Source organism: Oculina patagonica, chromosome 12, assembly GCF_052425735.1.
Source record: "Oculina patagonica isolate OP01 chromosome 12, crgOcupat, whole genome shotgun sequence".
Classification (NCBI taxonomy): Eukaryota; Metazoa; Cnidaria; class Anthozoa; order Scleractinia; family Oculinidae; genus Oculina; species Oculina patagonica.
In genome coordinates, this window is record NC_135769.1 from 27,335,594 (window position 1) to 27,348,579 (window position 12,986).

Genomic DNA, 12,986 nt, shown 5'->3' on the forward strand with positions numbered 1-12,986 from the left:
GAAAATATAATTGAGGCATTTCTTGATGAAAAATCAATCTTGTTCAACTGGGGATTATTTTCCCAACAAAATATATTTTGTTTTTTTAATTTTGGGTAAAACTTTGACGAGGCAAGTGCCTCGTCTTTCCTCTTACTAGTTACGGCCCTGTTTAGATGTCAACCGGCTTAACTATACTGCGAAATGCTTTCACTCGGTCGCCTTTACACAATGTATAGATTTCTTTCAATGATCAAAATATTCTCCGTCAGGCGTGACTGATTGTTCGGTATAATAAGAAGTCTGGTCCATTCTCACACATATCGAGCAAGCAATTTATTCCCTGAAATATTCTTTCCGCCTTAAAACTTAAAAAAAGGCGCTACTTGAATTGGTTGCCTCTGTTTATAGCGCCCTAGTTAACGCTGTAAGTTCTTTTAACCAAAAGTTCGAACTTCTACTTTAACTAATGTTTCCACATTGTTAATTCATATTTTGAGACTCTCTACGAACACTGCACCTACAGATTTCAGTGTATAGCTTCCACAAATTAAATCATCCATTTCTAACTAAAATATTTACTTTTGTATCAGACATTTGCACTCGTTTGTCTGCATTTGATTCTCGTCGTTTTGTCAGTTTTATACAGTGTATCATATGTGCTTGTAAGTATTCGCAGTAATCACTAACGATTTGTGAATTGCCGTCGTTCCTCAACGTCATAAATATCTAATTGACCTAATTTTAATTCAGATTACTTTTCTTGAATAAATTTCACACACGACAAGTCAACAGGCATGAGAAACAATACTACTTAAAACAAAAATATATTGTCGAAGATGTATTGTGTAATTCGTGAATAAACTAAGAACAGGAATATAACTTAACCAAGACGGACTTGTACCAATTACTAAAAAATTCATTTCGCCTTGTAAAGGAAAGGGCACGATAAAAAAATTTGACTTTCAATGTTATTATCACTTGGGAATTATATTAAAAGAATGGAAAATTTCGTTAGGTAAGTAAAGGGACAGGCTCATCAAAGTGGGTCAGCTTTCCTTTCTCCACTTTTCTTGGGTTTTATCGTGTTCACAAACGTTCTCCTTGATTTTTGCTAGAAGAGTCCTAGGGTCCATAAGTTTGTCCGAAGGACTACGAACAGTTTCTTCATTCAGTTCCCTCTAACTTTCTCAACTCCGGCGACCATATGTACAGTAAAATTGACTACGTAAAATAAAATTGACTTCCAATAAGAGAACGTTGAGATTATTTTTGCCTTTATTAGATTCTTAGTCATGAAAAGAAGTGGATACAAGAAGATCTCCGCCAAGGAAAGTGAATACAATTTCAGCATTTTATCAATTCTACTCTTTCAATGGATGAACGAAGTCGTTAAGATAGGCAGTGAACGAGCTTTAGAGCAGAGTGATTTTTTACCGCTTTCCAAAGAAAACAAAACCCGTTTAGTGACCGAAAAGCTCCAAACAAAGTGGGACGATGAGAAAGCAAGCAGTAAACGCAACAACAAAAAGCCAAAACTTTGGAGAAGCGTTATTAAAATGGTGTCCGTTAAAGAAGCTTTAATCATCATCTTGACGGGTCTTTTGGACTCAGTTGGTCGCATTGTTCAAACGCTGTTTCTTGGATTTCTCGTTTCCACATTGATGTCAGCAGAGGAGCCACAGAAAAATGTTCTTCTCTACGGTTGTGCATTAGCTATGGCTGCTAATTATTTCATGAATGGTATCTCCTTGCATCAATATTGTTATTGGAATGCAGTGTTGGGCATTAAACTTTGCAGCGCCTTAAAGGGTCTCGTCTACATTAAGGTAAGCTAGAGTATGCGCCAACTTGAACCTCAAATAAATAGTTGATAATATTTAATAATAATAATAATAATAAAAATAATAATAATAGTAATAATAATAATAATAATAATAATAGTAATGTCCCACGAAAAATCTATTTTTTTGTATTTTATTTAGCGAGATAAGGGACCGTTTATTTTTTATAGGGTGGGTGGGGGGGGGGGGCTGGTGGGATTTGATGAATAGTCACTGTTGTATATAATGGCCCCCCCTTCTTTATCAGAAATTTTGTACCTGGCCCCCCTCGTAATCCAATTTTTTTTCGATGACCCCCCCCCCCAAAAAAAAAAAAGAAAGAAATGATCAAGTGAATTTTTAACAAAAACTTATCATGCCTTGTAACTGATGAATGCATCAGTTGTTCAGTCATAGGTCATAGTAATAGACAATCTACATCCCCCCAAAAGCTGACATTGCCTTGACTGTTTATTGTGGGTGCCGTTTGTTAGTATGGGTTGACTGCATTTGTAACCAAATAGCTGCTGGCTTGAGTTAATGGCGGTTGGTACATAATTAAGTAGGGGGCTCGAGGACATGCTCCCCCAGGAAAATTTGAATTTCCTCAGGAATGTTATTTGTGCATTCTTACAATACTCAAAAGTATAATTATTTTCAGTGACGCCCCCTCCCTCTCTCCCCTTACAGACCATATTTTTTGGCTGGTCCCCCATTAAAGACAATTTTTTATGGCCCCCTCAAATCCTACCAGCCCCCCACCTCATAAAAATGAACGATCCCTTACTTGAACAAACAAGAAAATCGCGATTAATGTTTTCCTCCCTGAGACCTTGAGAAGGCAGTCAAATGTTTCCGTGTTGAAAGCACACCAGTATTCCAGACCCAGCCTAGACCCTTGGCTTTTCCTCTTGTTTTGGTGACGGCACAAAACCTGGAACGAGAGCTGGTGACGTCATACCGCTCACGATGAAACCCAGACTCCTATGAGCTGAGAACGCCAACGGACTAATCTGTTCCCGACCCAAGTCCTAGAGTGCGCGAAACCTCGCAGAAACGAGTGGATTTATCGATCGCGAAGCTTTCCTATTCATTCCCAATTCAACTGACTTTACTGATTAAAAAAAATAGAAAATGAAAATCGTTTGAGGTAGCTGGCACCTTCTGTGGTTCTTCTTCTTGACTGCATTATTTTTTTTTTGCCTTTTTTTCCAGACGTCTCTCCTCAGCAAGCAAGCATTGATGCAATTTACCACTGGTCACGTGATTGACCTCGTGTCTAATGATGTGCAGCGAATGGAGGAAGCTCCCTTCTGGGCCGCACACGTGTTTCCTTTGACCTTTGACATTACTGTAGCCACGTGTTTAGTCGTGTACCTGATCGGCTGGCAGGCACTTATGGGAGTCCTTTTCCAGTTGTTCCTCATACCATATTTAATCCTGTTATCCTCTACTGGTGCAGAGCTACGCCTGCGCACTGCCGCCGTGTCTGACCAACGCATCTCTTTCATGAATGAGGCCGTTTCCGGAATCCGCGCTATCAAAACGCATGCGTGGGAGGACAAGTACCGAGACAGGATAAAAACTACACGAAGGTGAATAGATATTTTGTTCCTAGTACAAAGCAACTAGAATGACTGTAGAACGTCTCGGAATTTTTTCAAGGCTCAGAAAATTTTTCCCAAGAGATACACTAGATTGAAGCTGATGAAACAATCCAAAAGAAAACCAAAACAAACATACGCATCGAAAGTAAATCCTCACCTCCGCGCACAATTCGTCTTCATTTTCCACAATGCCACGCATAACGCTTCTTCATTGCTTTCTTTGTGTTGTGTTACCAACTGGCAGGAAACGCACCCCTGGAAAACTTGAAAAGGGCAAATACAAAATTCAAGTGGAGTCCACTCGGGAAGACTTGACAACCGCCATGTTGTTACGTCGCGCTGTTGTTTCACGCGTTTCCAAAAGTGGACATTATTCTGGACTGGTGTTAACGTTAACTAAATGTAGATTACATAACTAATATTAAATGAACGAAGATACACGTGACACACCTCTAAAAAGTCTACTAGTTATGCCCGTAAATATTTCAAATTCTTATAAAATCGGGGAAGGCCAAGCATTCTTAAATTCCTCGCTAAACGTGACCACACATGTAAATGAGTAAATGTAAATGTCTCATATTTTGCCCTGGTCGATTTTAACACCAAACTTTCTGTTTTGTTTTCAGAAATGAAATCAGCATCATTCATAAGAAGAATGTCATTCTTTCAGCTATAGCTGGTTTGGAATGCACTTCAGCAGCTATGGCGACCCTGGTGTCTGTTGTTACTCTTGTGTTAACTAACCAGCCTATCACAGCTGTTAATGTCTTTATGCTGCTCGCTTTCATGAATATACTTCGAACGGGCATATCCTATCGCTTAGCCAACGGTTTGTTGGCGACATACGAGGCTTATGTGTCCCTCAACAGAATTGAGGATTTTCTTCTTTTAGACAATCTGCAGTCGATTTCATGTAATCAGTCTTCAGAGCGCACAAGTACAAGTGACTCAGTAGGAAGCTCAGCAAAGATAAGAAGTAGCCTGGTAAATGATCGAGCCGAAACTTGCCGCATTTCCAAAATTGTTGAACTGAACGGTAAAATGACTGTTGCTGTGTCAAATTTGACATACAAACCATTCAAGCGAGAAAAGAAAGCTGTTCTGCAAGATATAGGATTCACTACAACTGCAGGAAGTTTGACAGTCATTACAGGACCAGTGGGCAGTGGAAAATCTACTCTACTTTCAGCGATTGCTGGCGAGGTCTCAGACATAAGCGGAACAATTACCTACCAAGGGAGTCTTGTCTACGTTCCCCAGATAGCCTGGGTCTTCTCTGGGACTATAAGAGAAAACATTTTGTTTGGTCAACCATATGATGAAGACAAGTACATCAGCGTTGTTAAATCGTGTGCACTAACGAAAGACATCCAGCAATTCCCTGACTATGACCAGACGGTTGTTGGCGAATGCGGTGTAGTTTTGAGTGGAGGCCAGCGGGCAAGAGTAAGCTTAGCACGCGCAATTTACGCCGATACAGACATTTACTTGTTGGACGACCCTCTGAGTGCTGTGGATTTTAAGGTTGGTCAGCATATCTTCAGAAAATGCATCATAAGCTTACTGGGCGATAAAACACGACTGGTGATCAACCATGAAGAACAGTACATGAAGGAGGCTGATGAAGTAATTGTGCTTCACAAAGGTCACATGCTTGGCAAAGGACGTTTTATTGAGCTGCAAAAGAAGAACATTTTAATCGCAACGGTAGATCCACTTTACAAGAGTGTTCTAAAGGAAAACAGAGGGCATGACTTAATTGGAGAAAAAGAAGAGAAAAGTCATTTCGCTGAAGGTCGTTCAGGCAATGAAGGCAGAAGTCTTCATATAGAGGAAGAAGATCGCGCAATTGGAGTCGTTTCATCCAAACTTTACTGGGAGTACTTCCGAAGCGGGGCTCACTCCTTAGTGATACTGGCCATAGTCTTTCTGTGCGCCATCGCCCAAGGTAAGTCTACACTCTTGCTCAGTCAATCAAGCATTACATCATTAGATAATGTATGTATGTCATTTATTTACGCACTGCATATGTATGCTTCTGTTTTCACAGCAGTGGCAGTTGCTTCCGATGTGTGGCTCTCGTTTTTAACAAAGGAACAGCAAGAAGATCAAAGAGATCCGACAAGCTTGACCATCTATGGTTGCCTTGTCGGTGGGGCGTTCATATTTCTATCATGAGGATTTGATTCCTTTCAATTTCTTTAAGTTGTTCTGAGCGCCTTCATGACAAGATGGTTGTGGCTATTTTAAAAGCACCGGTTCTGTTCTTTGACTCGAATCCCGTGGGAAGAATTCTAAATCGATTCTCTAAAGATGTTGGCTCCATGGACGAACTGTTACCCAAAACATTTATGATAGCAATCCATTACGCCTCAGTGGTGTTTGCATCATGTCTTCTGCCGATTGTGGGAAATAACTGGCTTCTATTTGTTATTTTGCCGTTGATTGTATTTATCATGTACATTGGAAGGTATTACTTGAAGTCATCCAGAGAGTTGAAAAGATTACAGTCGATATACCGTAGCCCAGTGTTCTCTCACATTTCGGAGACGCTGAATGGCCTGGACACCATAAGAACAAGGGGGAGGCAGAAAGATTTTTTGGATCAATTCTTCAGGTATATATCCAATTTAGAGGAGATTTTGCGAGGAATAGTTTGGAAAAAAGTTCTGTTTCCCTCGCTTTTCCTCGCGTTTCATTCAACTCACACAGTAAACACCGCGCAAAAATGTTTGGTTTGATACTCCCTTCTCCCTCGCTAAGAGTAAAATCGAGCGAACAGGTGGGCGTACTAACGTCAGAATCAAATTTTTCGTTCGGCTTGATGGGTTTCCCAAATTTTCTTTGATATGGGACTACGCTCGCGCGCGTCGAAGGCGCTTTTAACAACAGTCTCGTTTCGTATTCTTTAGAAAAAATATAATAAGTTTTTCACTAGAATAGTCTACCTCACAAGTTAAGCGAGCGAAGCGCGCTTTAGGCCGCGAGGTGGCCGAGCGAGCGAACAGGCCATAAATAAGACGAAGGTCTTTATTTAAAGTCTATTTCTCAGTCCTTAAGGTGAAAATCTGTGCCTGTACACTACGCTGGCACAGTTTTCCCTATATCGACCTTCTGACCGGTAAATATCATTTATGTATCTCCTTTCAGATACCAAGATACTCATAGCCAGTCATTTATCATGGTGGTGGGTTGTGAACGATGGATGAGCGTTCGTTTGGGTGTGGTTAGTGCCTTGTTCATGGGCTCAGTGGCTTTAGCAGCAGTTTTAGTGTCCCAAGATGCTGGTAAGAGTCCCCAGTATAAACATTTAAACAAATTACTTCTTAGTTTAGTATTACGTTTAGTTGATACTTGCACATTGACAAGTTGTGTGTTAGGGAGTTAAGAGTTGAATAGTCCATGGTATAATTTCCAAATATGAATTTAAAAATCCCCCGCCTTGATTGGTCATGAAACTCCGCCTTTATAAAAAGTAACCTTCATTTGGCGCCAAAAAAGCACGGATTTTTGTCCGCGTTAATTACTTGGTTTCACACTAGAAGCGAAGTTAGTTTCAAGAACAGATCATGTCCAATCTCTGCGCATGTTTTGCTGCAAAATGGATGCTATTGAGTTTATTATCCTTCGATTTTTTCACGCAAGGCCAGCCGAAAGGCCTATCTGTTTGTTAGAAATCAGTTGAGCTGTACAATAAATAAATATTAATGTCATTTTGTTGATTTTCAATGCAGTATTTTAAAACACAAAACCTTTTTTTTTTCAACCTCGCGCCCTGGAGACGAGGTTGCTCATTCGTCAGTGATTATTTTACGGTGCTTAAAACTTCATCAATTTTATCACCATGTATATTTTTTTAACCAGCTTTTGCCGGCCTTGCACTGGTTTACGTCATCGAGATTGGCAACTGCACTCAGTACACTGTCAGAAAAACGTCAGAAGTCGAAAATTTGATGACGTCAGTTGAACGGGTTATGACGTACACCAAGCTTGACTCTGAGCCTGGTTACAAATCTGAACGACTTCCCCCGGAACACTGGCCACGCGAAGGAAATATCGCATTCCAAGACGTATCATTGACGTACTATCCGGGGGGACCTCAAATACTGAAAGGTATGAATATTGAGATCAAAGGAGGAGCAAAGATCGGTGTTGCAGGACGCACGGGTGCTGGGAAATCTTCTTTTGTAGCAGCTCTTTTACGCATGCCTGACGCTGGTGGTGATGTCATTATCGACGATATTCGAATAAAGGAGATCAACCTCCAAGAGGCAAGACGATGTGTATCGGTTCTTGGCCAAAGTCCTGTTCTCTTTAGTGGATCGTTGAGGAAGAATCTTGATCTTATGGAGCAGTTTCAGGATGTAGATTTGTGGCGAGCATTAGATGAAGTGAGACTGAAACAGCTAGTGGAAAATCTGGAAGGACATTTGAACTACGAGTTATTGGAACATGGAACAAATATCAGTGTAGGAGAAGGACAGTTAATCTGTTTGGCTCGTGTGCTCTTACAGCAAAACAAGATCATCATCTTGGATGAACCCACTGCACACGTGGATCCAGACACAGAACAAACAATCTGGAACACAGTGCGTGAGAAACTGAGTAACTCCACAGTTATCACTATAGCTCATCGTTTGAACACCATCAGAGACTGTGACAAGATTCTGGTTTTCAGGGAGGGGAAGGTAGTGGAGTTTGGCACCTTTGATACACTAGTGAACAGGGAGGGAAGTGAACTGAGCGGACTTGCTCAACTATCAGGTACCTGACCAGAACACTGAACTCATTCACGGGCTTTTTTTCGCATTTCGGAGTATAGTGTTTTCTAGTTTTTGTAATGATGAATTTGTGAAATGTGAAATATTCCGCACTAAGAAGCCTGTTTAAGACTTTGATTACGGCGAAAGTGTTTTGCGGGCTTAAATTAAAAGAAATATTCGTCGATCGATGTAATTGCCTATAAATTTGTAATAAAAATGTATTTCAAGTTGTGAAGTAATGAAGCAGGAAAAGCGCGGGAAAACGGGCCCAAACGAGTTACGATTGGTTTTGTTCTTACTTCTGATTGATCGAGGAAGTGGTGCGACTTTTGTAACCAATTATCAGGGAAGTAATTTGTGGAAGTGTGAATAACGTTTATTTCATTTCAATGTCTATTCATTAATATAAGGAAAATAAAGGCCATTATCAGGAATAAATTTGCTGTATCTAAGAGTCAAATAATTTTCTCAAGTTGCTAGTTAAAGGGACTGTGTCACGGATTTTAGCCAAATATAGGCGTGAGAAATAATGACTATCGAATTCAGTGAAAAATAAAAAATAACCTCTTAAGACAGTAAAAGAACATTTTCAGTAGTAAATAATGGAAAGATGGTAATTTTTATTTTTTTTTTTTTTGGTCGAGACGAAAAAAAAATTACCATCTTTATTATTTACTACAAACTTGATGAATTCGACATTGCTGATCCTAGCAGTATGCAGGACGCGTGTCACTTATCAACCTAGTAAAATGGTCCAGCTCACAACGAGCTCTCTCGTAGCTCAGTTGGTTAGAGCGCCCAACCGGAGTATCTGAAGGGAGGCCATGGGTTCGATTCCTGTCGGGGACACAGAATTTTTCTTTGTCCCTTGCTCGTGTCATGTTGAATACTTCATCTTCATTCGAACATTTCAGTAACACAGCAAATACAAAAGAAGGTACGGATTGCGATATGGGTTTTTGAAATATTGTTGGGCTGAACAGTTTTCAAAGTTTATCTTTTTGCGTGTAACTTTAAATTATAACACCCGGGAGACACATTTGGTTGCAATGAAGCTATCCTTTTGTCGTAGATCGATAGAAGAAATTTCTTTGCAAAAGTTAAGTTTCAAAGCAAGTATTTGGCAAAAGTAAATGAAATAAACTTAACTCAACCGTGACAGAGTCCTTTTAATACGAGGTAATTCTTTGGTATGCGCTGTAAATTAAACACGGTAGTATTTTTTTAATAATACTTGGAACGTTATTTTTAAAACATGAAGAAAACGGGACCGAGTAACGTTATCATTGTTGAAACCAAGTTTTGTTTTATTACAAGATAAGACAAATAGAGCCGAAATATTGTATCAATAGCCCAATTTCGATATAAAGTTAGACCTCAGGACGAGGCTCCGGGGACTGAACTATAGAGTTTGTGGGGTTTATTCCCCAGAACCGCGTAGTGATGTTTATTGTTTTATGCTGAATTTTACATATAGAAATTGGGCTATTACCATCTCGGCGTTTTCGAAGGTTTTGCCGAGTAGCTCAGTCAAGCTAATTAAGCTGTGAATTGCTGGCTTGTTAGAGGGGGTAGGGAAAGTCAGGTTTTGGTCAATTTCAACAGAGACTTTGCTTTACCAAAATGTCATGGTACTATTGTCGTCATTGTCATTTTTTGGCAGCTGGATTCAGCTGCTTACAGTTCGGTGTGATGGAGGATTGTAAGGCACTCCACCAACCCCCTCCTCCCCGGGCTAGCCGGGATATCACAGGGGGGAGGAAAAATTGGCTTGCATTTGCCTTTAAAACTCTATTTTCATTACCAGGAGTTGGGTGACCATAGTGAGACTTGTAATCCACTGATTTCTAATTTCTCGTGGTTGCCCTTCGCTGTTGTGCTCAGTTATCACCCATTTGTGGATACCAGAGTACAGTCAACTCTTTTTAAGACGGACACCGTCGGGATTGGCGCCGACTGTCCGTCTTAGAGAGTTGTCCGTCTTTTAGGGAGTTTAGTTACAGTAAAATGACTGAACAACGGCAGGGACAGGACCAACACCAGATGTCCGTCTTACAGAGGTGTCCGTCTTATATTGGTGTCCGTTGGTCTCACTTGGAGAAATTTTGGTGCGATCTGTGTTCAAAAATGACACAAATGTCATTGTTGTTCCTCAAAATGAGGAGGAAAAGAAAGGGGGGGGGGGGGGGGGGGCAAGATTGCGTGACGAGCCCAAAGGAAGTGTGCGTAGGAGTCTAGAGGAAACATCCATTTTTATTACAAATCAATTAAGCCTGTGAACGTGCTCTCACTTCGGGATCAATTTTCCCAATCCTCCCGTGGAGCCTGCACACAGCATGAAAAAATTCAACTATTGAAAAAGAATAAATTCAGTTGACAGGAGCATGGGACAAGTAAAAAAGTTCCCTGACGGTAGTGGAACGCATGACCTTTCGCACACGAATCGGATGCTCAAGTGTTGCTTGTAGTCCGGGAATACTTAGCGGAAACGACTCGATGTTTCAAGATTATTATCAATGTTGTCGTCGCCCAGTGTTCCTTGGACATCATCCTTGCATGTATGAGCGCAGGTCCGCGCACAATCAAGGTTTTTGGGTCGTGACGCTTAGCCTGAATTTTAGCTGCCTTCTGAGGAGAACGTGATGCTTTGAGGAAATAAAGCTCTTTCTTTTAATAGATATTCGCCCTTCTAGTCATTGCAGAGCGTGAGAGAATCTTTAGCTCAGCAGGAGCCCTGCTCTCTTTGTTACTTTCCAATTGAAGGAAACCTCAAAATAATAGTTCTCTTGGGTAGAAAAACACCAAACAATAACAATGAACCGAAAATTAACAAGGATGGTGAACAACATACTTTTAACAATTGGCCAACATTTCTCCTTGAGTTGAAGTTATCTAAAACTGTAAAGTGTTCCTACATTTATGTAGTATTTGGTTTATCTGTTAAAAAAAAAACGGGTCGCGACTTAAACTTATTGGCAAATTCCAGATAACAGTCCGTGATTTAGCTCGTTTTAATACGACCTCGCTCACCACGAGGCTTCCATTGATAGCTCAGTGGTTTGAGCGTCATGGAACCTTTATCCGGAAGCTCATGGGTCAGACTCCCGTTGGGAGCCTCAGACATTTTATATTCTTTGTAATTTGACTTGAGAACGCTTCGTCATTTCTTCCCGGGGGGGGGGGTACTCCCTATAATGGCCTATACGGGGAGGCTCCGCCCGAAAGGGGTACCTTTTTCAGGCTTCAGGTATATAAAAGGGTAGGGATATCACAGGTTTAGGTATATGAAAGGGTAGGGAAATCTGTCATAATGATATTTTAAAAGGCCTTTACATTAAATATTTCGAGCAGACGCAACTTTTGGCTGTACCGTCGTAATTTTTTAAGCGCTACATAAAAATGACAAGAAAACATCCCGTTTTAGGTAAATGTGATGTCGTGTAGGTATATGAAAGGGGTGCCTTTTTGCAATAAAAGGTATACAAAAGGGGTACCTTTTCTATCAAAATGGTATATAAAAGGGTAAGGGGTTAGATCTCCGGGCGGAGCCTCCCCGTACAAAACTTTTTCGAGTACCCCCCCCCGGGCATTTCTTTCACTTTATCTGGTCACCATTCCATTTATCAATAGTATTACACATACTTCAAGCCATTTAATCAAGGGAAGCATCAATAAATCAGTGATTGATAGGTATTGATACGTGTGTATGTGTTACATGGATCAAAGCTACTATACAATACAAACTTTTGATTTATAAAAAGGGTTTCGATTTGATTTTGAAACTAATTCCGCCTTGATTTGTGTTTATGTACATATATGCACTTTGGTAAATTTCTTAACATCGTGACGTGTGCTTTTTAAAAAAGCTTTAATGTCGCATAAAAGAGACTATGTCACGGGGTACTTTGCAGTTTTTTGGTTCACTGACTGTTCTGAAATAAGTAGTAGACAACTTTACCCATGGAAAACATTGTCTTTGAACATTAATGCAAGGTATAACCTTTATTTGGGGATAGAAATCAAACTTCGGCTATAAATATCGATTTTTTTTAAGGCGCGCGGAAACAACTTGAAAACGTTGGCTAACGTTTTCAAATTGCAATGGCATTTCCATCCGAGCCATCCGCCAAACGCGCTTTTAAACAGTTTTAGTGCTCTAAAATAGCAATTGTTTATAAAAATGGACCATTATTACAAAAATAAATTTGGGCTGTTCAAAAATCTGTTAAAATTCGTGACATAGTCCCTTAAAAAGCGAAAAAAATCATCTTGAACCTTCTTTGATTTCCATTTAATTACGCCCATTGTCGCTTTCCCTGCGAGTAGAATGTAAACGATATTGTCTGCGTATTGAATATAACAATGAGTGTAACTCATACCTTAGAAAAATTACTGACGAATACAATAACAATAGAATACAAAAGGGGCAACAATAGACCAAACATGAAACAGGAAAATGAACGACTGAGACGGAATATTACGAACAGGAAACTTGAATTAAAATGCAATACAAAAACGTGCGGTGCGTATGCATCCAGCGTCAGGGTCATTTTGTTCCGGGTCACTAGTTAGAACAATCACGGTCTATAAATCGTGCTAGTAGCGATGACGCTTGCGTAATGAATGACATGATATGCTCGAGTGAACTGGCTCAACGATTAAATCTACGATGATAATCTTGTCACTTGAGGCTTGAGGCGAATGCGACTTGTGGAAAGATGTCAAAAGAGTTGGAGAGAATTTAAGAAGGTTTTGACAAGAAATTTATACACTTAAGTCTTGCAGAAGCCAACGCAACGGATTCTATATCGATT

The 12,986-nt window shown here is 40.2% G+C and overlaps 1 pseudogene across 1 annotated transcript; it reads left to right on the plus strand.

Annotated features, from left to right (window-relative positions):
* The first annotated feature begins 1,118 nt into the window (after positions 1-1,118).
* LOC144633123 (ATP-binding cassette sub-family C member 4-like) lies at positions 1,119-8,589 on the plus strand (annotated as a pseudogene). The gene is made up of 6 exons (XR_013567005.1): positions 1,119-1,808; positions 3,018-3,397; positions 4,036-5,357; positions 5,460-6,026; positions 6,560-6,696; positions 7,274-8,589. The product of XR_013567005.1 is annotated as an ATP-binding cassette sub-family C member 4-like (transcript).
* Positions 8,590-12,986: the final 4,397 nt, after the last annotated feature.